This window comes from Ascaphus truei, chromosome 15 (assembly GCF_040206685.1).
Source record: "Ascaphus truei isolate aAscTru1 chromosome 15, aAscTru1.hap1, whole genome shotgun sequence".
Classification (NCBI taxonomy): domain Eukaryota; kingdom Metazoa; phylum Chordata; class Amphibia; order Anura; family Ascaphidae; genus Ascaphus; species Ascaphus truei.
Window position 1 is genome coordinate 24,171,838 of NC_134497.1, and position 21,640 is coordinate 24,193,477.

Sequence of the window (21,640 nt, forward strand, 5' to 3'; positions counted from 1 at the left end):
GGACCAAATATCGCACCCAGTAAATTATTACCACAAAATTGCAGTAATAACACCCACTAGTTTATTATTTCCCTGGGTGCGATATTATCTCCACTTTAACAGAATTTGATGTATCGGAGCCGTAGGGGTTTTGTTTATGCCTGTGGGACAAACCAAGAACTAACCATGCTTTACTAGCCACTAAGGTAGCAAAGGGGGGTAGGTAGTGTAGTGTAATGTTTATATTATCCCCTGTGGGGTCAGCTAGTCATGGAAATCGATGACTGCACCTGTGGACTACTAAGTGGTTAAAATGTACTGTAATGTATGTTAACAACTATTTTATCATCTATTCCATGTTGGTTTAGCTCATATTGCCTATGTATATAATGGGCTGTATATTTGCTATTATATACATAGGAGGAAGACAGGGCTAACGCCAGCCTGGAGTCGGTGATAACATATTTGCAGTATTTCTGCCGTTCATCCCGTTCCGATAAATATCAGAACTTGATATATGGCAGTTTTTACTTGAAAAATGTGATGTTATGCCTGATTTGTATCGGATCTGATGCTTTTAACGAGTCCAAAAAAAGTGCTTTATTTTTGGCGCTGCAATGCTGATTTATTGCACGGTATTAAAGCTGCAGTTCAGTCTTTTTTTTATTTTTATTTATTTTTTTACTTCAATAGTTTCATGTGGGCAATCTCTAATTACCTAAAGAAGTGTATAGCTGCAGGTCAATTTGTTCTCCATGTATTGGTCGGCGAAATTTGGTGACATAATTAGTGAAGGGATCTGTTTATATTCTGCTTAAGTCCATCAGTGGAAGCTCATGAATATTCATGAGCACTCCTGCACTGACATGTGCAAGAGGGAGGGCAGTGCTGACAAAGGGGTGTGCCAGGGCTTGTGACAGGACATGAAGGGGCAGTGCCTTAGCAAATGCTTGTTAAAATAGAATACAAGAAAATTGGTCTTTCAAAGTTGTTTTTTTTTTAAAACAGAAAATGCTGAAAGTATTTTTTTTTACTACAGAACTGATTTATTAAAAAACACAAAAATGCAGGATATTGACTGAACTGCAGCTTTAAGGCCTTTTTTATGTGCGGTAATATGGCATTTTTGGTTACCGCAGCTTGATGTATCCGGCCCCTTGACTCATGTCAGGTTTAGTGATATTAAGTTCTAGTTCACCCATAATGGTGTATGCAGATCTATCACTATTTGCAATGTAACATCAGTAATAAGATAATAGAGATGTAAAAACCACGTAACAAACATATTTCTGATTACCTTGTGCTGGCACGTTACTTTTCCACAGCGTGCCCCCTTGACACCAAGCTCTTTCCCATATTCATCTCCAAACCAGACCAGGAGCTCTGTGTGTGGGGGGGGGGGGGGGAGCTCTGTGCAGGTTCTGTAGTAGATTTCCCTGTGGTACTGCAACACCATAAGGTTCTGTTCTTTCTTGTGTCTTGCACAATTTACAAACCTAAAATTGGAGACTATAGAATAAGACCCCCGCTACTGCTAACTAATGTTGTGATGAAATATAGTTAAGTGCAGGTGCTAATGGGGCATGGTTAGATAATGTACTGAGGAGAAAAGAACCCCAAGTAGAACACTCTTGCACTAGGTTGAGATGATTTTTAAATTAAAAATATGATTTTATTAGAAACATAGTAAAACAATGGGGTATAAAATAGGATTAAACAATTGACAATACGCTGATTTCCCTTGGGGACAGGGTAATCCCTGGGTTGGTAGGTATTGTTAGTGTTGCTTGAAAACACCAGCCCCAAGTATCCTTAGTCCAGGAAGCCTTGGGGAAAGTTTATATGAGGGATTTAATGCAATCCTTATATGTTGTGACAGGTATACTTATTATGATCCCCTCTACACTGGCCATGATTAAGCATTCGTAGCGAAACATGCACGTCGGCAGAACTCTTCACACATGTGCACGTCCTGAGCCCTCTGATACAGACGTGTTACTAAGACTCAATGACAGTGAGTCAGCGTTTTGGCTCGGTTCCTGCACTTATATACTCCTGTAACACCCGATGGTCTAAGGGAGCCGTTCATTAAAGGGATTATATATATTATACTGACAAGTTAATAACTACTTAAGAGCATACTTACCTTGCTAGTGCCTTTTACCCCAACTGCACACTGTAGATCAGCCACTATACAGGTATATCTAGGCATTTTCACTAACAACTGGTGTTCCTATGCATTGGTAGTGAACATACTTATCTTGCTGGTGCTATATACCATATACTGCTTGTGGCAGGACGGCCTGTAGCCGAGGTCAGGGAACAGTCCACACGTGTAGTTTCAGGATAAATGAAAACGTTCAGTGGCTTTATTTCTCCACAGCAACATAACATGCGGGTACACTGTCCCTTTAAGCAAATAAATCCTGCTCCACGTTGGGAGAAAACTGACTAACACAGCAGTCCTAGCTAGCAGGCTGGCTGGCTAAACCATACCCAAACCGTAAGAGTCTTTTTAAGCAGTCATGCAAACAAATGAAAGAAATCTTACTTTGGCTGCAGTAAGTAGTGTGCTGTATCCTTCTGGCTAGCAGCACATCTATCCATGTGCTCTCATCTCAGACAGCCAGCTACTGCAGGTAACAAGATCCTTATCTACCTTGCTGGCTCTTAGGTGTCAGCTTACATCCTGATTAGCTAGCTTCCACCTGAGTTAACCCTTATGAGTGCTGGATGAAGCACTCAGACATATGTTTCCCAGGCATAACTGATAGGGGTTGACTTCACCCTGTCACATACCTCCCCTGTTTGTGTGTGGCTAGTGTCCCACAAGGCTGAAGCCCGACCCTCCACTCCTTCTCTTGACAAAAAAAATCAGCATTTCCATGGTCTTTTCCAGGTCTATGCTGAATATCAAAAGAGAAGGGTTGGAGGGCCATATACCACCTGGTCAACCTTGGATTTGTGTCCTTCATGGTGTTTAACCACTTCAAGGGCGCATGGTCAGTGACCAGGGTGAAGTGTACTCTAGCGACATAATGTCTCAAGGCCTCAATTGCCCATTTTACAGCGAGGCACTCCTTCTCAATAACGGAATACCTCACTTCCCTTGGGAACAGCTTCCGGCTGATTAACAGTATCGGGTGTTCAACACCATCAAATTGCTGAGACAGCACTGCTCCCAGTCCTACCTCTGAGGCATCCGTCTGGATGATGAAGGGCTCTTTAAAATCTGGGCTCGGAAGAGCGGGGCCCTCTAACAGGCACTTTTTTAGCATGTCAAAGGCGTCTTGGCACTCCAAAGACCATTTAACTTGGGTCGGGGCACTCTTTTTTGTCAGATCTGTTAGGGGTGCAGATATTTCTGAAAAATTGGGGATAAACCGCCGGTAATACCCTGCTAACCCCAAAAGGGAGCGGACCTGTGTCTTTGTCTGTGGGGTGGGGACTTCCTTTATGGCGGCCACCTTGCTAGCTAGTGGCCTTACTATCCCTCCCCCAACGGCATAGCCCAAGTACTTTGTAGTGGATTTACCCAGGGCACATTTTTTGGGATTTGCAGTGAGCCCTGCTTCTCTTAAGGACGTTAGGACTGCCCTTAACCTTTTTATATGAGACTGCCAGTGTCTGCTATAGATGACAATGTCATCCAAGTAGGTCGCGGCATATGCTCTATGGGGTCGTAGTACCTTGTCCATTAACCTTTGGAACGTGGTTGGAGCCCCATGTAACCCAAATGGCATAGTGACGAATTGGTAAAACCCGAGAGGGGTGGCGAAGGCAGTTTTGCATTTGGATTCTTCCGCTAGAGGTATCTGCCAATATCCTTTCGTGAGATCTAGGGTAGAGATATACTCTGCTTTCCCAAGCGAGTCAAGCAATTCATCCACCCTAGGCATTGGATATGCATCAAATCTGGATACAGCATTTACCTTTCGCAGATCCACGCAAAACCTCACCTTCCCATCTGGTTTAGGGACCAACACGATAGGGCTACACCATTCGCTGTGGGACTCCTCGGTCACGCCCAATTCCAACATGTCTATTATCTCCCTCTCTACCAGGTCTTTTCGGCCCTCTGGCAATCTATAGGGACGGGACCGTACTTTTACGCCAGGTTCTGTCTCAATCCTATGGGACACTAAATTAGTCTGCCCTGGCAGCTCCGAAAAAACATCTGGGAACTGGTCACATAATTCTAGTAGGTTTGACCTTTGTTCCGTTGTTAACTGCCCTCCCATGGGAACCTGATGGTCATTGTACGTACTACCCTTTGGAAGCTGCGGACCCAAATCCGTCTCTCCTTCCCGAGGGTGGATGAACAGTGATATCATCGTTTTCAGGGTTTCAGGAGGTTCACGTGGTAGATTTGTTTACCTTTCCTGGACCCTGGTTGAGAGATCTCATAGTTCACCTCCCCGGTGCGGCGGAGAACTTGGAAAGGACCCTGCCACTTCGCAAGGAGTTTACTCTCTGATGTCGGTAGTAGTAGCATCACTTGGTCCCCAGGTTGGAAGACCCTCAAGCGAGCATTTTGGTTATTCTGCCTTTCTTGACGTTCTTGAGCAGATTTGAGGTTTTCCTTAGCAAACTGACCTATCATGTCTAGGCGATTTCTAAGGTCTATGACATACTGAAGGGTATTCTTGGAGGCGGAGGGCTCCTCCTCCCAGGATTCCTTCAGTAGGTCGAGAATACCCCGAAGTTGGCGTCCATATAGGAGCTCAAACGGGGAGAAGCCTGTAGATGATTGGTCAACTTCTCGTACCGCAAACAACAGGAAAGGGAGAAGTTCATCCCAAGCTCGCTTTTCAGTGTCCACAAACTTCCTAAGCATGGTTTTTAAAGTACGGTTAAACCTCTCTACCAATCCATCAGTCTGAGGATGGTAGACTGAGGTCCGGACGGATTTTACCTCCAATATCTTTAGGACATCCTGCATTAACTTTGCCATGAAATTTGTTCCCTGGTCAGTTAACATTACTTGGGGAAGTCCTACCCTAGAGAACAGTTCTAACAGCCTGTGAGCAACCTGTTTAGCAGTGGCTGATCTCAGAGGGAAGGCCTCAGGATATCTGGTGGCATAATCTACCACAACGAGTATACATTTATGTCCCTTCGCAGAGGGTTCTAAAGGTCCGACCAGATCTACCCCAATTCTCTCGAATGGGACGGCTACCAAGGGCAGAGGAACCAAGGGAGCCGGCTTCTGTCCTTTTTGGTTAGTTAACTGGCATTCAGGACATGTCTCACATAGTTTCATGATGTCATCATGTATGCCTGGCCAGTAAAACCGGGACGAGATGCGGTCCGTGGTTTTATCTCTGCCCAAATGACCACCCCATGGGAGAGTATGGGCTAGGGTGAACACCGTTTTAATCAACCCTTTAGGGACTAGCATCTGTCGAATGACCTCCCCTGTTTGTGTAACCTTATTCACACGATATAGAATGTCATTCAACAGTTCAAAATGTGGAAACACTTTTACACCCTGTTCATCCATTATCTTGTTGTTGACCTGTACCACCTTCTCATATTGTCTAGCCAGAGCTGGGTCCTCCCTCTGTCTCTGACGGAAGTCAGGAAGATCCAGGTCTGGCAAAATTCCCGTATCTATCTGTTCCCCACCCTGGTCATCCCCGGCCATGACCAGCAGTCCTTTGGGCTGACTAATGTTACCAAGAGTCCCAGCCTTTCTTAACCAGTCCTCTTTTTCCGCACGTCTCTGTTTACGTGTCTTTGGGACATGGTGTCTACGGGGAAAAATCTCTGGGGAAAAAGGGAACAAGTCTCCAGGCTTCTCCGGTACCAGAGAAGTAGGCTCCGTAGGAGTAGGGGCCAACAATGTTTCGAGGTAGGGCCAGTCTCGGCCAAGTAGAACTGGAGCAGGTAGCCAGGGAGCAACTCCCACTAGTAGGCTAGCCTCTTGATCCTGGATACGCAGTAGAACGTTCGCCGTTGGGTATCTCTTTGTATCCCCATGGATACACTTGATATTCCAAGGAGAGTCATAAGATAGTCTATTGCTTGGAATTAGGCCCTCTAGGATCAGGGTTTTTCCAGGGCCCGAGTCCAGCATGGCGTTTACTTTTGTCCCCTCCAGAGATGCTGGGACTAACCACGAATTGTGGTCCCCTCGGAGACAAACTGTGGCAGTGGTTCTGCCATATGAACAGTCCATCTCATCTCCTGAATCCGCAACCTCGGTCGTCAGCGGAAGCTCTCGACAGGGCTCGGCGTTTGGACCTCTCCGCTGTTGGATGGGATCCTCCCTTCTGGTTGGTGGGGTTATCCTCTCCACCGGGTGGGTGACAGGAGTCTAGGTTCTCGGGGAATACTGTGGGTGGCGGCCTCCCTTGAGTGATCCAGTGGCCTCGGACCCAGGACGGGCGTCTCTGCGGGAGTTTGTACCAGGAACCCTCCGAGATGGGAAAGGGTCTTCCGATCGGGTTGACTGGATCTCCCGAGCTGGCAGGTTGTAGACCCCTCGATTGTCTGCTCTCCTGCCTCTAGTGTCACCGGAAGCAACTGGTGTTTGCACCGGCCATTCCCAGCTATCCTGTTGGGTGTCGTCGCCCAGGAAGTTTTCCACCAAGCGGACCGTTGAATCCAGGGAAAATGCAGCGTGTTTTTTTACCCAGGAGCGGGAGGAGGGGGGCAGTATCTGTATGAACTGCTCGAGCACAAACTGTTCAAGGATCTCTGCCTTGTCATGTTTTTCCGGTTGTATCCACCTGGTACATAAGTCTACTAAGCGGTGGGCTACGACCCGGGGTCTGTCTCTGTTTGTATATTTGACTGTCCGGAACCGTTGTCGGTAGGTCTCTGGAGTGAGGCCTAGGCGATCCAGAATAGCAGCCTTTAGTTGCTGATAGTCCATGGCCTCGTCTGCTGGAAGAGCCTGGTAGGCTGCCTGAGCTTCCCCTATGAGGAGTGGAGCCAGAGTCGTTACCCAGCGATCAACTGTCCAGCCGTGGCTACCCTTTCAAAAGTGAGGAGAAATGCCTCTGGGTCTTCGTTTGGCTTCATTTTATGCAGCATCACCGGTGGATTATTTGGAATCCCTGGTCTGCCTGGGGCTGGGCCTTCGGCCAGCAATTGGAGTAGCTTTTCCTCTCGCTGGGCCTGTTGCTCATCTTGCTGGGCTTGTCGCTCAGCTTGCTTCTCTGCTAGCTGGAGCTGTTGCTCAAGGAACTGAGAAAAAATTGTCTCCATTTTTTTTTTTTCTTTTTTTCCCCCGTCTGTGTGTGTGGTCTTTCAGATACAGGGCCCGTCCAACTCCCACTTCTGACACCACCTGTGGCAGGACGGCCTGTAGCCGAGGTCAGGGAACAGTACACACGTGTAGTTTCAGGATAAATGAAAACGTTCAGTGGCTTTATTTCTCCACAGCAACATAACATGCGGATACACTGTCCCTTTAAGCAAATAAATCCTGCTCCACGTTGGGCGAAAACTGACTAACACAGCAGTCCTAGCTAGCAGGCTGGCTGGCTAAACCATACCCAAACCGTAAGAGTCTTTTTAAGCAGTCATGCAAACAAATGAAAGAAATCTTACTTTGGCTGCAGTAAGTAGTGTGCTGTATCCTTCTGGCTAGCAGCACATCTATCCATGTGCTCTAATCTCAGACAGACAGCTACTGCTGGTAACAAGATCCTTATCTACCTTGCTGGCTCTCAGGTGTCAGCTTACATCCTGATTAGCTAGCTTCCACCTGAGTTAACCCTTATGAGTGCTGGATGAAGCACTCAGACATATGTTTCCCAGGCATAACTGATAGGGGTTGACTTCACCCTGTCACACTGCTCATACAGATTAACCCTATACAGGGATATTTAGGTACAGCAAACAACTGGTGCTCCTAGTCAATGGTTAAGACGATTTCAACCTATTGATCAGTCAGTTTACAACCTTATATGGATAGATAGAAGCCCTAGGGCTCAGGGCATATTGCTAAGCAAATTGCCACTATCTATCTATATGGTGTTCTATCTAGTTTAGTACATTCTGCAGTTCAGAAAAAGTACTAAGAGTGCCCTAATTCATCTATATTTGCATAGTGTGCAATCAACATCTTAGCATTAGGATCTACTTACCAAACCTAAAGCTGCTATTTGGCATTACTCTATAGGGCAGTTTTGTCAACTGATCACTTAACCCCTTAGATAACACAGGTGCACTATCGTATCAAGATTGATATGACACTTCACTGCTAATACTAGGCTATCTATATCAATCAGCCATATGCTTTCAACACTTAGGCCCAGGACATAGTGCACTCAGTGTCGCTGAGCCGGGCTGAGCCGCGCTGAACAGATGCATAAAGCCCCTGCATCTGTAATCAGCGCGGCTATAGTTTCTCCCTCCGCATGCTTGCTGATGCATGCGGAGGCTGAGAAACTTCCCAGAGACAGGCAGGTTTGAAATTTGCCGCTCGGGGAAGCGGAGGAGCGGTGACGTGACCGCTCCCATCCAATGGGGCTGCAGCTGGCATTTCAACTACTGTGTCGGTGTTCATAGCAGAGCCACAAGAAGAGAGTAGAGGCAGCACAGGAAGGCACAGAGAGGTGTATGTTGTATGGCTCAGGGGCACCCAGTCAGGCATAATACCTTTATTATCGGCCTGGGTACCCCATCACCGTGACATAGCAGCTACATCAAAAGGGCACCCAAAGGGTTAAATGGTGATTTCATCCTTTTCAAGGAAGCCATGTACTCCCATTGATTCATGTTTTCCCGCCACTATACAAAGTATAAGAAGTTATCAGGCAATAAGGAATCAGAGGTACAGGCATATGATGATCTCACCGCCCCTTGCTCTCCAGAAATCACGATTAGGTTTGGAATGGAGACGCTCCGCCACAGGTGCTCCTAATTGCGGCCGCAAGAAGCAACGAACAGCTCAGCGTCTCTCCTCCACGTATCTTGGTATCTGCCTCGATTATATGCCTGTACCTCTGATTCCTTATTGCCTGATAACTTCTTATACTTTGTAAGTGAGCACTTGTGAAGTGTTTTTTAATTTATTAAATTGTTGCACAGTTCGCGCTATGGTGTGTGCTTGTCCTCTGCTGTAGTGCACCCTATCCATCCCATCCTGGTCCCCAGACGCCCCTCTACGTGGGACTACTGTTCGTGTACACTTTATGTGTGAAATGCCTTTACTCACTGTCTGCTTGCAGTATAACCTTTGCAGAATTTCATAGGATTATCATTTTTGTGCTTTACAGTATTGTACTATTTTTGTGATCTCTCTTTTACATGTGCAAGTTGTCCCGCTCCCTTGTCACCTCTACCCACTACGTCCCAGGGGAAACGAAGACTTTCCCATCTTGTCTTGGTTGAGTGATAATCCTTTGATTATTCATTTTAGTTTTATTAAATATGTTTATTGCACTTTTTTGGGTTATTTTCTTGTAGTGAGCCCTGGTTACCAGAGGGTGTCACTATTTCACTGTTCTAATTTGGATTATTTCTTTGTGGCACTATCTCCTCTTGAGCGCCAACCCTGGTTATTTTCTTGCTATTGGTTAACAATTACCTGCACCCAATTACCTTTTGCCAGCTAAAGTGGGAAGCATTGTTGGACCATGCCCCCAGTTAGTTGGCACATGCGCACAATTTCCACTTGGGGTCTCATTTCCCTAGCCCCACACTAAAGAAAGGGCGCCTCAAAGTCTACCAGAAGTGTATCTGGTCAGGAAAGCCTTTGTGTAAAGGTGTGATATATGACACTTCTGGGACTACTCATGTCCTGCTCTCCTCCGCCCTAGTGTATACAATCAGGGGGAAGAAGCCTTTGATCAGGGTGTCCGGTGAAGACATATGATCGACCCCCTGGATATTAATATATTGCAGAGCCAGTAACGTTCCCGGGCTTTTTACTGGACCCAAAAACAATATATTTCTGCAATCAAAACACTCCGTTCGGTTGGGCCGAGCGGGCTAGAACTTGCCAGACCCTCATGCCGGAGGGGACTCTACATGGTAGCCAAGTTTCAGCTCGCTACGACACACAGAACTGGAGTTACAATAAATGAGTTTAAATGCACATTTTACTGAAGTTGCTTTTCTCTGCCATTGAAGTCAATGGCAGAAACCCAAATTAAACAATTAGCCCTACTCCGTTCTGTTGCTCGGAGAGGTTCGGGATTTGCCATGCAGTCATGCCGGAACTATGACTACATGGGGTCCAAATGTCAGCCCTCTAGTCCTTACAGAACCGGAGTTGTTGACTTCAGGTTTTTACACATTTTGACTTAGCCGCTATACCTCGCGGCTTTTACCTCCGCCATTGCGGTCAATGGTGCGACCCGCCTGGCGTGCGTGACCCTTTCCCAGGGTCATTGACAGTCGGACCCTGTTGGAGTCGAGTGAGGGGACCCCCTTAAGCTAGGGGCAAAAGGAATTAACCCGCTAGCTATCCAAGAACCGGAGATCCAACTTTAATAAGGTTGAACTTGGCCGTGACCAAGCTCCCACAGCACATAACAGATCAAAGCTCTTTTGGAGAGATAGTATCCGCTTTCGCGGTCTGCAGTTTGGCCGCCGGCCAAGTCGATACTGGAAAGCGGAGTCGAGGAATCTCCATTGAAATGTATGGCTCCATTCACTTTCAATGGAGGAACTCCGCTTCTCCACACTGGCGCCATCTGCTGGGCTTTTGAGATATCGGGCCCAAATCACTGAAATTCCCATTGACTTGCATGGGGCTTCAATGGCGGCCTATGGACGAGCTGCTAAATCGCAACTGCAAAGGCGGGAAAAGGAACAAAGGGCCATAAACACAAAAATACAATCAACCCCTTCCCTCCTGACCTAAACCCAGTGTATGTGTTGGTACAAACACCGAAATGGGGGAAAATCCACAATTATTTGGGGACACACATTTGGGCTGAAGCAGGGGCATAAAAACCATACTGAACATTATTCCAGTTAAGCCCTTGCCTCCCAGGCGAGGTTAGGGGGTGGCTAACAGGGGTGTAACCCCTTTAATACCGGGCCAAACCCCCTCCCCCACGACAATATACACCTGGATTGAAAACTGGTTAAAGGACAGACAACAGAGGGTTGTCATAAATTGAACTTTTTCAGGTTGGGCTAAAGTCGTGAGTGGAGTACCTCAGGGATCGGTACTGGGACCCCTGCTTTTTAACTTGTTTATCAATGACCTTGAGGTTGGCATCGAGAGCAAAGTCTCCATCTTTGCTGATGGTACTAAATTGTGTAAGGTAATAGAATCAGAGCAGGATGTAATTTCTCTTCAGAAGGACTTGGAGAGACTGGAAATGTGGGCAGGTAAATGGCAGATGAGGTTTAATACAGATAAATATAAGGTTATGCATTTGGGATGCAAGAATAAAAAGGCGACTTACAAATTAAATGGGGATAAATTGGGGGAATCCTTGATGGAGAAGGATTTAGGAGTGCTTGTAGACAGCAGGCTTAGCAATAGTGCCCAAAGTTATGCAGTAGCTGCAAATGCAAACAATATCTTATCTTGCATTAAACGGGCAATGGATGGAAGGGAAGTAAACATAATTAAGCCCCTTTACAAAGCATTAGTAAGACCACACCTTGAATATGGAGTACAATTTTGGGCACCAATCCTAAGAAAAGACATTATGGAACTAGAGTGTGCAGAGAAGAGCCGCGAAATTAAATCAAGGGGATGGACAATTTAATTTATAAGAGGCAAGCTAAATTAGATTTATTTACATTAGAAAGGAGGCGTCTAAGAGGGGATATGATAACTATATACAAATATATTGGGGGACAATCCAAGGAGCTTTCAAAAGAACTATTCATCCCACGGGCAGTACAAAGGACTCGGGCCATCCCTTAAGGTTGGGGGAAAGGAAATTTCACCAGCAACAAAGGAAATGGTTCTTTACAGTAAGGGCAGTTAAAATGTGGAATTCATTACCCATGGAGACTATGATGGCAGATATAATAGATTTGTTCAAAAAAAGGTTGGACATCTTTCTAGAAAGGAAAGGAATACATGGATATACCAAATAAGTATACAGACATACCACGCTTTAACATACGCAATGGGACCGGAGCATGTATGTAAAGTGAAAATGTACTTAAAGTGAAGCACTACCTTTTTTCCACTTTACAATGCATGTACTGTACTGCAAACATCATATATGTGCATAACTGATGTAAATAATGCATTAGTAACCAAAATAAATACAGTAGGCTTTATTTATTCATATCCCCCCTGCATCTCCCATCTCCCCCCTGCATCTCCCCACCTCCCCCCTGCATCTCCCCACCTCCCCACTGCATCTCCTCATCTCCCATCTCCCCCTCCCCCCTGCATCTCCCATCTCCCCCTCCCCCTGCATCTCCCATCTCCCCCTGCATCTCCCCCTCCCCCCTGCATCTCCCATCCCCCCCCTGCATCTCCCATCTCCCCCCCTGCATCTCCCATCTCCCCCCCTGCATCTCCCATCTCCCCCTCCCCCCTGCATCTCCCATCTCCCCTCCCCCCTGCATCTCCCCCTCCCCCCTGCATCACCCATCTCCCCCCCTGCATCTCCCATCTCCCCCCCCTGCATCACCCATCTCCCCCCCCTGCATCTCCCATCTCCCCCCCCTGCATCTCCCATCTCCCCCTCCGCCCTGCATCTCCCATCTCCCCCTCCCCCCTGCATCTCCCATCTCCCCCCTGCATCACCCATCTCCCCCTCCCCCTGCATCTCCCATCTCCCCCCCCTGCATCACCCATCTCCCCCCCCCTGCATCTCCCCCTCCCCCCTGCATCTTCCCCTCCCCCCTGCATCTTCCCCTCCCCCCTGCATCTCCCATCTCCCCCTCCCCCCTGCATCTCCCATCTCCCCCTCCATCTCCCCCTCCCCCATCTCCCCCTCCCCGCTGCATCTCCCATCTCCCCCCTCCCCCTCCCATCTCCCCCCCTGCATCTCCCATCTCCCCCCCCTGCATCTCCCATCTCCCCCTCCTGCATCTCCCATCTCCCCCCCCTGCATCTCCCATCTCCCCCTCCCCCCTGCATCTCCCATCTCCCCCTCCCCCCTGCATCTCCCATCTCCCCCCTGCATCTCCCATCTCCCATCTCCCCCCTGCATCTCCCATCTCCCCCTCCCCCTGCATTTCCCATCTCCCCCTCCCCACTGCATCTCCCATCTCCCCCTCCCCCCTGCATCTCCCCCTCCCCCTGCATCTCCCCCTCCCCCCTGCATCTCCCATCTCCCCCCCCTGCATCTCCCCCCCCCCTGCATCTCGCATCTCTCCCCCCCTGCATCTCCCATCTCCCCCCCTGCATCTCCCATCTCCCCCCCCTGCATCTCCCATCTCCCCCCCCTGCATCTCCCCCCTGCATCTCCCCCCCCCTGCATCTCCCATCTCCCCCCCCTGCATCTCCCATCTCCCCCCTCTGCATCTCCCCCCCCTGCATCTCCCCCCCCTGCATCTCCCCCCCCTGCATCTCCCATCTCCCCCCCTGCATCTCCCATCTCCCCCCCCTGCATCTCCCATCTCCCCCCCCTGCATCTCCCATCTCCCCCCCCTGCATCTCCCATCTCCCCCCCCTGCATCTCCCATCTCCCCCCCTGCATCTCCCATCTCCCCCCCTGCATCTCCCCCTCCCCCTGCATCTCCCCCCCTGCATCTCCCCCTCCCCCTGCATCTCGCATCTCCCCCCCCTGCATCCCCCCCCGCATCTCCCATCTCCCCCCCGCATCTCCCATCTCCCCCCCGCATCTCCCATCTCCCCCCCCGCATAGCCCATCTCCCCCCAGCATCTCCCATCTCCCCCCCCGCATCTCCCATCTCTCCCCCCGCATCTCCCATCTCTCCCCCCCGCATCTCCCATCTCCCCCCCCGCATCTCCCATCTCCCCCCCCGCGCATCTCCCATCTCCCCCCCCCGCGCATCTCCCATCTCCCCCCCCGCGCATCTCCCATCTCCCCCCCCCCGCGCATCTCCCATCTCCCCCCCCGCATCTCCCCCCCCGCATCTCCCATCTCCCCCCCCCGCATGTCCCATCTCCCCCCCCGCATGTCCCATCTCCCCCCCCTGCATCTCCCATCTCCCCCCCCCTGCATCTCCCAACTCCCCCCCCCTGCATCTCCCATCTCCCCCCCCCTGCATCTCCCCCGCGCATCTCCCCCCCGCATCTCCCATCTCCCCCCCAACTGCATCTCCCCCGCATCTCCCATCTCGCCCCCCGCATCTCCCCCCCCGCATCTCCCATCTCCCCCCGCATCTCCCCCCCCGCATCTCCCCCCTCCCCCCCCTGCATCTCCCCCCCTGCATCTCCCATCTCCCCCCCCGCATCTCCCATCTCCCCCCCCGCATCTCCCATCCCCCCCGCATCTCCCATCCCCCCCGCATCTCCCATCCCCCCCGCATCTCCCATCCCCCGCATCTCCCACCCCACACCCGCATCTCCCCCCGCATCTCCCATCCCCCCCGCATCTCCCATCCCCCCCCCATCTCCCATCCCCCCCCCATCTCCCATCCCCCCCCCCATCTCCCATCCCCCCCCCCATCTCCCATCCCCCCCCATCTCCCATCCCCCCCCCATCTCTAATCCCCCCCGCATCTCCCATCCCCACCCCCGCATCTCCCATCCCCACCCCCGCATCTCCCATCCCCACCCCCGCATCTCCCATCCCCACCCCCGCATCTCCCATCCCCACCCCCGCATCTCCCATCCCCACCCCCGCATCTCCCATCCCCCCCCGCATCTCCCATCCCCCCTGCATCTCCCATCCCCCCTGCATCTCCCATCCCCCCTGCATCTCCCATCCCCCCTGCATCTCCCATCTCCCCCCCCCTGCATCTCCCATCTCCCCCCCCCTGCATCTCCCATCTCCCCCCCCTGCATCTCCCATCTCCCCCCCCCTGCATCTCCCATCTCCCCCCCCTGCATCTCCCATCTCTCCCCCTGCATCTCCCCCCCGCATCTCCCATCTCCCCCCCATCTCCCCCCGCATCTCCCATCTCCCCCCCATCTCCCATCTCCCCCCCATCTCCCATCTCCCCCCCTGCATCTCCCCCCGCATCTCCCATCCCCCCGCATCTCCCCCCTGCATTTCCCATCCCCCCCGCATCTCCCATCTCCCCCCCCATCTCCCATCCCCCCCGCATCTCCCACTCCCCCCCGCATCTCCCACCCCCCGCATCTCCCATCTCCCCCCCCTGCATCTCCCATCTCCCCCCCGCATCTCCCATCTCCCCCCCCTGCATCTCCCATCTCCCCCCCCTGCATCTCCCATCTCCCCCCCCTGCATGTCCCATCTCCCCCCCGCATCTCCCACCCCCCCCGCATCTCCCACCCCACCCCCGCATCTCCCACCCCACCTGCATCTCCCACCCCACCCTGCATCTCCCAACCCACCCCGCATCTCCCACCCCACCCCCGCATCTCCCATCTCCCCCCGCATCTCCCATCCCCACCCCCGCATCTCCCATCCCACCCCCGCATCTCCCATCCCCCTGCATCTCCCATCTCCCCCTCCCTGCATCTCCAATCTCCCCCCCCTGCATCTCCCATCTCCCCCCCTGCATCTCCCCCCGCATCTCCCATCTCCCCCCTGCATCTCCCCCTGCATCTCCCATCCCCCCCGCATCTCCCATCTCCCCCCCCATCTCCCACTCCCCCCCGCATCTCCCATCCCCCCCGCATCTCCCATCCCCCCCGCATCTCCCATCCCCCCCCCTGCATCTCGCCCCCCGCATCTCCCCCCCGCATCTCCCCCCCGCATCTCCCATCTCCCCCCCCTGCATCTCCCATCTCCCCCCCTGCATCTCCCATCTCCCCCCCTGCATCTCCCCCCCTGCATCTCCCATCTCCCCCCCGCATCTCCCACCCCACCCGCATCTCCCATCCCCCCCCGCATCTCTCATCCCCCCCGCATCTCCCATCCCCCCCGCATCTCCCATCCCCCCCGCATCTCCCATCCCCCCCGCATCTCCCATCCCCCCCGCATCTCCCACCCCACCACCGCATCTCCCATCCACCCCCGCATCTCCCACCCCAACACCACATCTCCCATCCCCCCCGCATCTCCCACCCCACCACCGCATCTCCCATCCCCCCCGCATCTCCTATCCCCCCCGCATCTCCCATCTCCCCCCCGCATCTCCCCCCCCTGCATCTCCCATCTCCCCCCCCTGCATCTCCCATCCTGCATCTCCCATCTCCCCCGCATCTCCCACCCCACCACCGCATCTCCCACCCCACCACCGCATCTCCCATCTCCCCCCGCATCTCCCATCTCCCCCCGCATCTCCCATCCCCACCCCCGCATCTCCCATCCCACCCCCGCATCTCCCATCCCCCCTGCATCCCCCATCTCCCCCCCCCGCATCTCCCATCTACCCCCCCCTGCATCTCCCATCTCCCCCCCCTGCATCTCCCATCTCCCCACCCTGCATCTCATCTCCCCTCCCTGCATCTCATCTCCCCCCCCCTGCATCTCCCATCTCCCATCCCCCCTGCATCTCCCACCCCCTGCATCTCCCACCCCCTGCATCTCCCATCTCCCCCCCCTGCATCTCCCCCCCCCTGCATCTCCCCCCCTGCATCTCCCATCTCCCATCTCCCCCCCCCTGCATCTCCCATCTCCCCCCCTGCATCTCCCCCCGCATCTCCCATCTCCCCCCCCCCCTGCATCTCCCCCGCATCTCCCATCTCCCCCCCCTGCATCTCCCCCCGCATCTCCCATCTCCCCCCCCCCTGCATCTCCCATCTCCCCCCCCTGCATCTCCCCCCCCTGCATCTCCCATCTCCCCCCCCCTGCATCTCCCATCTCCCCCCCCCTGCATCTCCCCCCGCATCTCCCATCTCCCCCCCTGCATCTCCCCCCGCATCTCCCATCTCCCCCCCCTGCATCTCCCCCCGCATCTCCCATCTCCCCCCCCTGCATCTCCCCCCGCATCTCCCATCTCCCCCCCCTGCCTCTCCCCCCGCATCTCCCATCTCCCCCCCCCTGCATCTCCCCCCGCATCTCCCATCTCGCCCCCCCTGCATCTCCCATCTCGCCCCCCCTGCATCTCCCCCCCCCGCATCTCCCATCTCGCCCCCCCTGCATCTCCCCCCCGCATCTCTCATCTCGCCCCCCCTGCATCTCCCCCCCGCATCTCCCATCTCGCCCCCCCTGCATCTCCCCCCCGCATCTCCCATCTCCCCCCCCGCATCTCCCATTTCCCCCCCCGCATCTCCCATCTCCCCACCACATCTCCCCCCCCCGCATCTCCCATCTCCCCCCCGCATCTCCCCCCCCGCATCTCCCATCTCCCCCCCGCATCTCCCATCTCCCCCCCGCATCTCCCATCTCCCCCCCGCATCTCCCACCCCCCCCGCATCTCCCATCTCCCCCCCGCATCTCCCACCCCCCCCGCATCTCCCATCCCACCCCCGCATCTCCCATCCCCCCTGCATCTCCCATACCACCCCCGCATCTCCCATCCCACCCCCGCATCTCCCATCCCCCCTGCATCTCCCCCCCCTGCATCTCCCATCTCCCCCACCTGCATCTCCCATCTCCCCCCCCCCTGCATCTCCCATCTCCCCCCCCTGCATCTCCCATCTCCCCCCCCCTGCATCTCCCCCCCCCTGCATCTCCCATCTCCCCCCCCTGCATCTCCCATCTCCCCCCCCTGCATCTCCCATCTCCCCCCCCTGCATCTCCCATCTCCCCCCTGCATCCCCCATCTCCCCCCCCTGCATCTCCCATCTTCCCCCCTGCATCTCCCATCTCCCCCCCCTGCATCTCCCATCTCCCCCCCCTGCATCTCCCCCCCCTGCATCTCCCCCCTCCTGCATCTCCCCCCCTGCATCTCCCCCCCTGCATCTCCCCCCCTGCATCTCCCATCTCCCCCCCCTGCATCTGCCCCCCGCATCTCCCCCCCTGCATCTCCCATCTCCCCCCGCATCTCCCATCTCCCCCCCCCGCATCTCCCCCCCGCATCTCCCATCTCCCCCCCGCATCTCCCATCTCCCCCCCCCCGCATCTCCCATCTCCCCCCCCCCGCATCTCCCATCTCCCCCCCCCCGCATCTCCCATCTCCCCCCCCCGCATCTCCCATCTCCCCCCCGCATCTCCCATCTCCCCCCCCGCATCTCCCATCTCCCCCCCGCATCTCCTCCCCCGCCCGCATCTCCTCCCCCGCATCTCCCCCCTCATCTCCCATCCCCCCCGCATCTCCCATCTCCCCCCGCATCTCCCATCTCCCCCCGCATCTCCCATCCCCCCCGCATCTCCCATCTCCCCCCCCGCATCTCCCATCTCCCCCCCCGCATCTCCCATCTCCCCCCCGCATCTCCCATCTCCCCCCCCCCATCTCCCATCTCCCCCCCCGCATCTCCCATCTCCCCCCCCCGCATCTCCCATCTCCCCCCCGCATCTCCCCCCCCGCATCTCCCATCTCCCCCCCGCATCTCCCATCTCCCCCCCCGCATCTCCCCCCCCCGCATCTCCCATCTCCCCCCCCCGCATCTCCCATCTCCCCCCCCCGCATCTCCCATCTCCCCCCCCCCGCATCTCCCCCCCGCATCTCCCATCTCCCCCCCCCGCATCTCCCATCTCCCCCCCCCCGCATCTCCCATCTCCCCCCCCGCATCTCCCCCCCCCGCATCTCCCATCTCCCCCCCCCCCGCATCTCCCATCTCCCCCCCCCTGCATCTCCCATCTCCCCCCCCTGCATCTCCCCCCGCATCTCCCATCTCCCCCCCTGCATCTCCCCCCGCATGTCCCATCTCCCCCCCCTGCATCTCCCCCCCGCATGTCCCATCTCCCCCCCTGCATCTCCCCCCCGCATCTCCCATCTCCCCCCGCATCTCCCATCTCCCCCCCCTGCATCTCCCCCCGCATCTCCCATCTCCCCCCCCTGCATCTCCCCCCCGCATCTCCCATCTCCCCCCCCTGCATCTCCCCCCCGCATCTCCCATATCCCCCCCTGCATCTCCCCCCCGCATCTCCCATCTCCCCCCCTGCATCTCCCCCCTGCATCTCCCATCTCCCCCCCCTGCATCTCCCCCCCGCATCTCCCCCCCGCATCTCCCATCTCCCGCCCCTGCATCTCCCCCCCGCATCTCCCATCTCCCCCCCCTGCATCTCCCCCCCGCATCTCCCATCTCCCCCCCCTGCATCTCCCCCTCGCATCTCCCATCTCCCCCCCCTGCATCTCCCCCCCCCGCATCTCCCCCCCCGCATCTCCCATCTCCCCCCCACCTCCCATCTCCCCCCCTGCATCTCCCATCTCCCCCCCCCCTGCATCTCCCATCTCCCCCCCCCCTGCATCTCCCATCTCCCCCCCCCCTGCATCTCCCATCTCCCCCCCCCTGCATCTCCCATCTCCCCCCCCCTGCATCTCCCATCTCCCCCCCCCTGCATCTCCCATCTCCCCCCCCCCTGCATCTCCCATCTCCTCCCCCCCCCTGCATCTCCCATCTCCCCCCCCCCTGCATCTCCCATCTCCCCCCCTGCATCTCCCATCTCCCCCCCCTGCATCTCCCATCCCACCCCCCCGCATCTCCCATCTCTCCCCCCCTGCATCTCCCATCTCTCCCCCCCCTGCATCTCCCATCTCTCCCCCCCCCTGCATCTCCCATCTCTCCCCCCCTGCATCTCCCATCTCTCCCCCCCCTGCATCTCCCATCTCTCCCCCCCCTGCATCTCCCATCTCTCCCACCCCCTGCATCTCCCATCTCTCCCCCCCTGCATCTCCCATCTCTCCCCCCCCTGCATCTCCCATCTCTCCCCCCCCTGCATCTCCCATCTCTCCCCCCCCCCTGCATCTCCCATCTCTCCCCCCCTGCATCTCCCATCTCTCCCCCCCCCTGCATCTCCCATCTCTCCCCCCCCCCATCTCCCATCTCCCCCCCCCCATCTCCCATCTCCCCCCCCCCATCTCCCATCTCCCCCCCCTGCATCTCCCATCCCACCCCCCCGCATCTCCCATCTCTCCCCCCCTGCATCTCCCATCTCTCCCCCCCCTGCATCTCCCATCTCTCCCCCCCTGCATCTCCCATCTCTCCCCCCCCTGCATCTCCCATCTCTCCCCCCCCTGCATCTCCCATCTCTCCCCCCCCTGCATCTCCCATCTCTCCCACCCCCTGCATCTCCCATCTCTCCCACCCCCTGCATCTCCCATCTCTCCCACCCCCTGCATCTCCCATCCCCTGCATCTCCCATCTCTCCCCCCCTGCATCTCCCATCTCTCCCCCCCTGCATCTCCCATCTCTCCCCCCCCCTGCATCTCCCATCTCTCCCCCCCCTGCATCTCCCATCTCTCCCCCCCCTGCATCTCCCATCTCTCCCCCCCCTGCATCTCCCATCTCTCCCCCCCCCCCTGCATCTCCCATCTCTCCCCCCCCTGCATCTCCCATCTCTCCCCCCCCTGCATCTCCCATCTCTCCCCCCCCCGCATCTCCCCCCCCCTGCATCTCCCCCCCCCTTGCATCTCCCATCTCTCCCCCCCCCCTGCATCTCCCATCTCTCCCCCCCCCCCCCTGCATCTCCCATGTCTCCCCCCCCCCCCCGAATCTCCCATCTCTCCCCCCCCTGCATCTCCCATCTCTCCCCCCCCCTGCATCTCCCATCTCTCCCCCCCCCTGCATCTCCAATCTCTCCCCCCCCTGCATCTCCCATCTCTCCCCCCCCCTGCATCTCCCATCTCTCCCCCCCCCTGCATCTCCCATCTCTCCCCCCCCCGCATCTCCCCCCCCCTGCATCTCCCCCCCCCCTTGCATCTCCCATCTCTCCCCCCCCCTGCATCTCCCATCTCTCCCCCCCCCCCTGCATCTCCCATCTCTCCCCCCCCTGCATCTCATCTCCCATCTCTCCCCCCCCCCTGCATCTCCCATCTCTCCCCCCCCCTGCATCTCCCATCTCTCCCCCCCCTGCATCTCCCATCTCTCCCCCCCCTGCATCTCCCATCTCTCCCCCCCCCTGCATCTCCCATCTCTCCCCCCCCCTGCATCTCCCATCTCTCCCCCCCCCTGCATCTCCCATCTCTCCCCCCCCCTGCATCTCTCATCTCTCCCCCCCCCCTGCATCTCCCATCTCTCCCCCCCCTGCATCTCCCATCTCTCCCCCCCCTGCATCTCCCATCTCTCCCCCCCCCTGCATCTCCCATCTCTCCCCCCCCTGCATCTCCCATCTCTCCCCCCCCTGCATCTCCCATCTCTCCCCCCCCTGCATCTCCCATCTCTCCCCCCCCCTGCATCTCCCATCTCTCCCCCCCCTGCATCTCCCATCTCTCCCACCCCCTGCATCTCCCATCTCTCCCCCCCCCTGCATCTCCCATCTCTCCCCCCCCCTGCATCTCCCATCTCTCCCCCCCCCCTGCATCTCCCATCTCTCCCCCCCCTGCATCTCCCATCTCTCCCCCCCCTGCATCTCCCATCTCTCCCCCCCCTGCATCTCCCATCTCTCCCCCCCCCTGCATCTCCCATCTCTCCCCCCCCTGCATCTCCCATCTCTCCCCCCCCCTGCATCTCCCATCTCTCCCCCCCCCCTGCATCTCCCATCTCTCCCCCCCCTGCATCTCCCCCCCTGCATCTCCCATCTCTCCCCCCCCTGCATCTCCCATCTCTCCCCCCCCCTGCATCTCCCATCTCTCCCCCCCCCCCTGCATCTCCCATCTCTCCCCCCCCCTGCATCTCCCATCTCTCCCCCCC

At 56.2% G+C, this 21,640-nt stretch overlaps 1 protein-coding gene across 1 annotated transcript in view; it reads right to left on the bottom strand.

Annotated features, from left to right (window-relative positions):
• The window catches only part of LOC142466363 (uncharacterized), a 790,214-nt gene that overhangs the window by 37,696 nt on the left and 730,878 nt on the right, over window positions 1-21,640 (bottom strand). The window contains exon 3 of the mRNA XM_075571215.1: window positions 1,277-1,475. The gene's annotated coding sequence lies outside the window, so the exon portion shown is untranslated. The remainder of the gene's footprint in view (window positions 1-1,276; window positions 1,476-21,640) is intronic.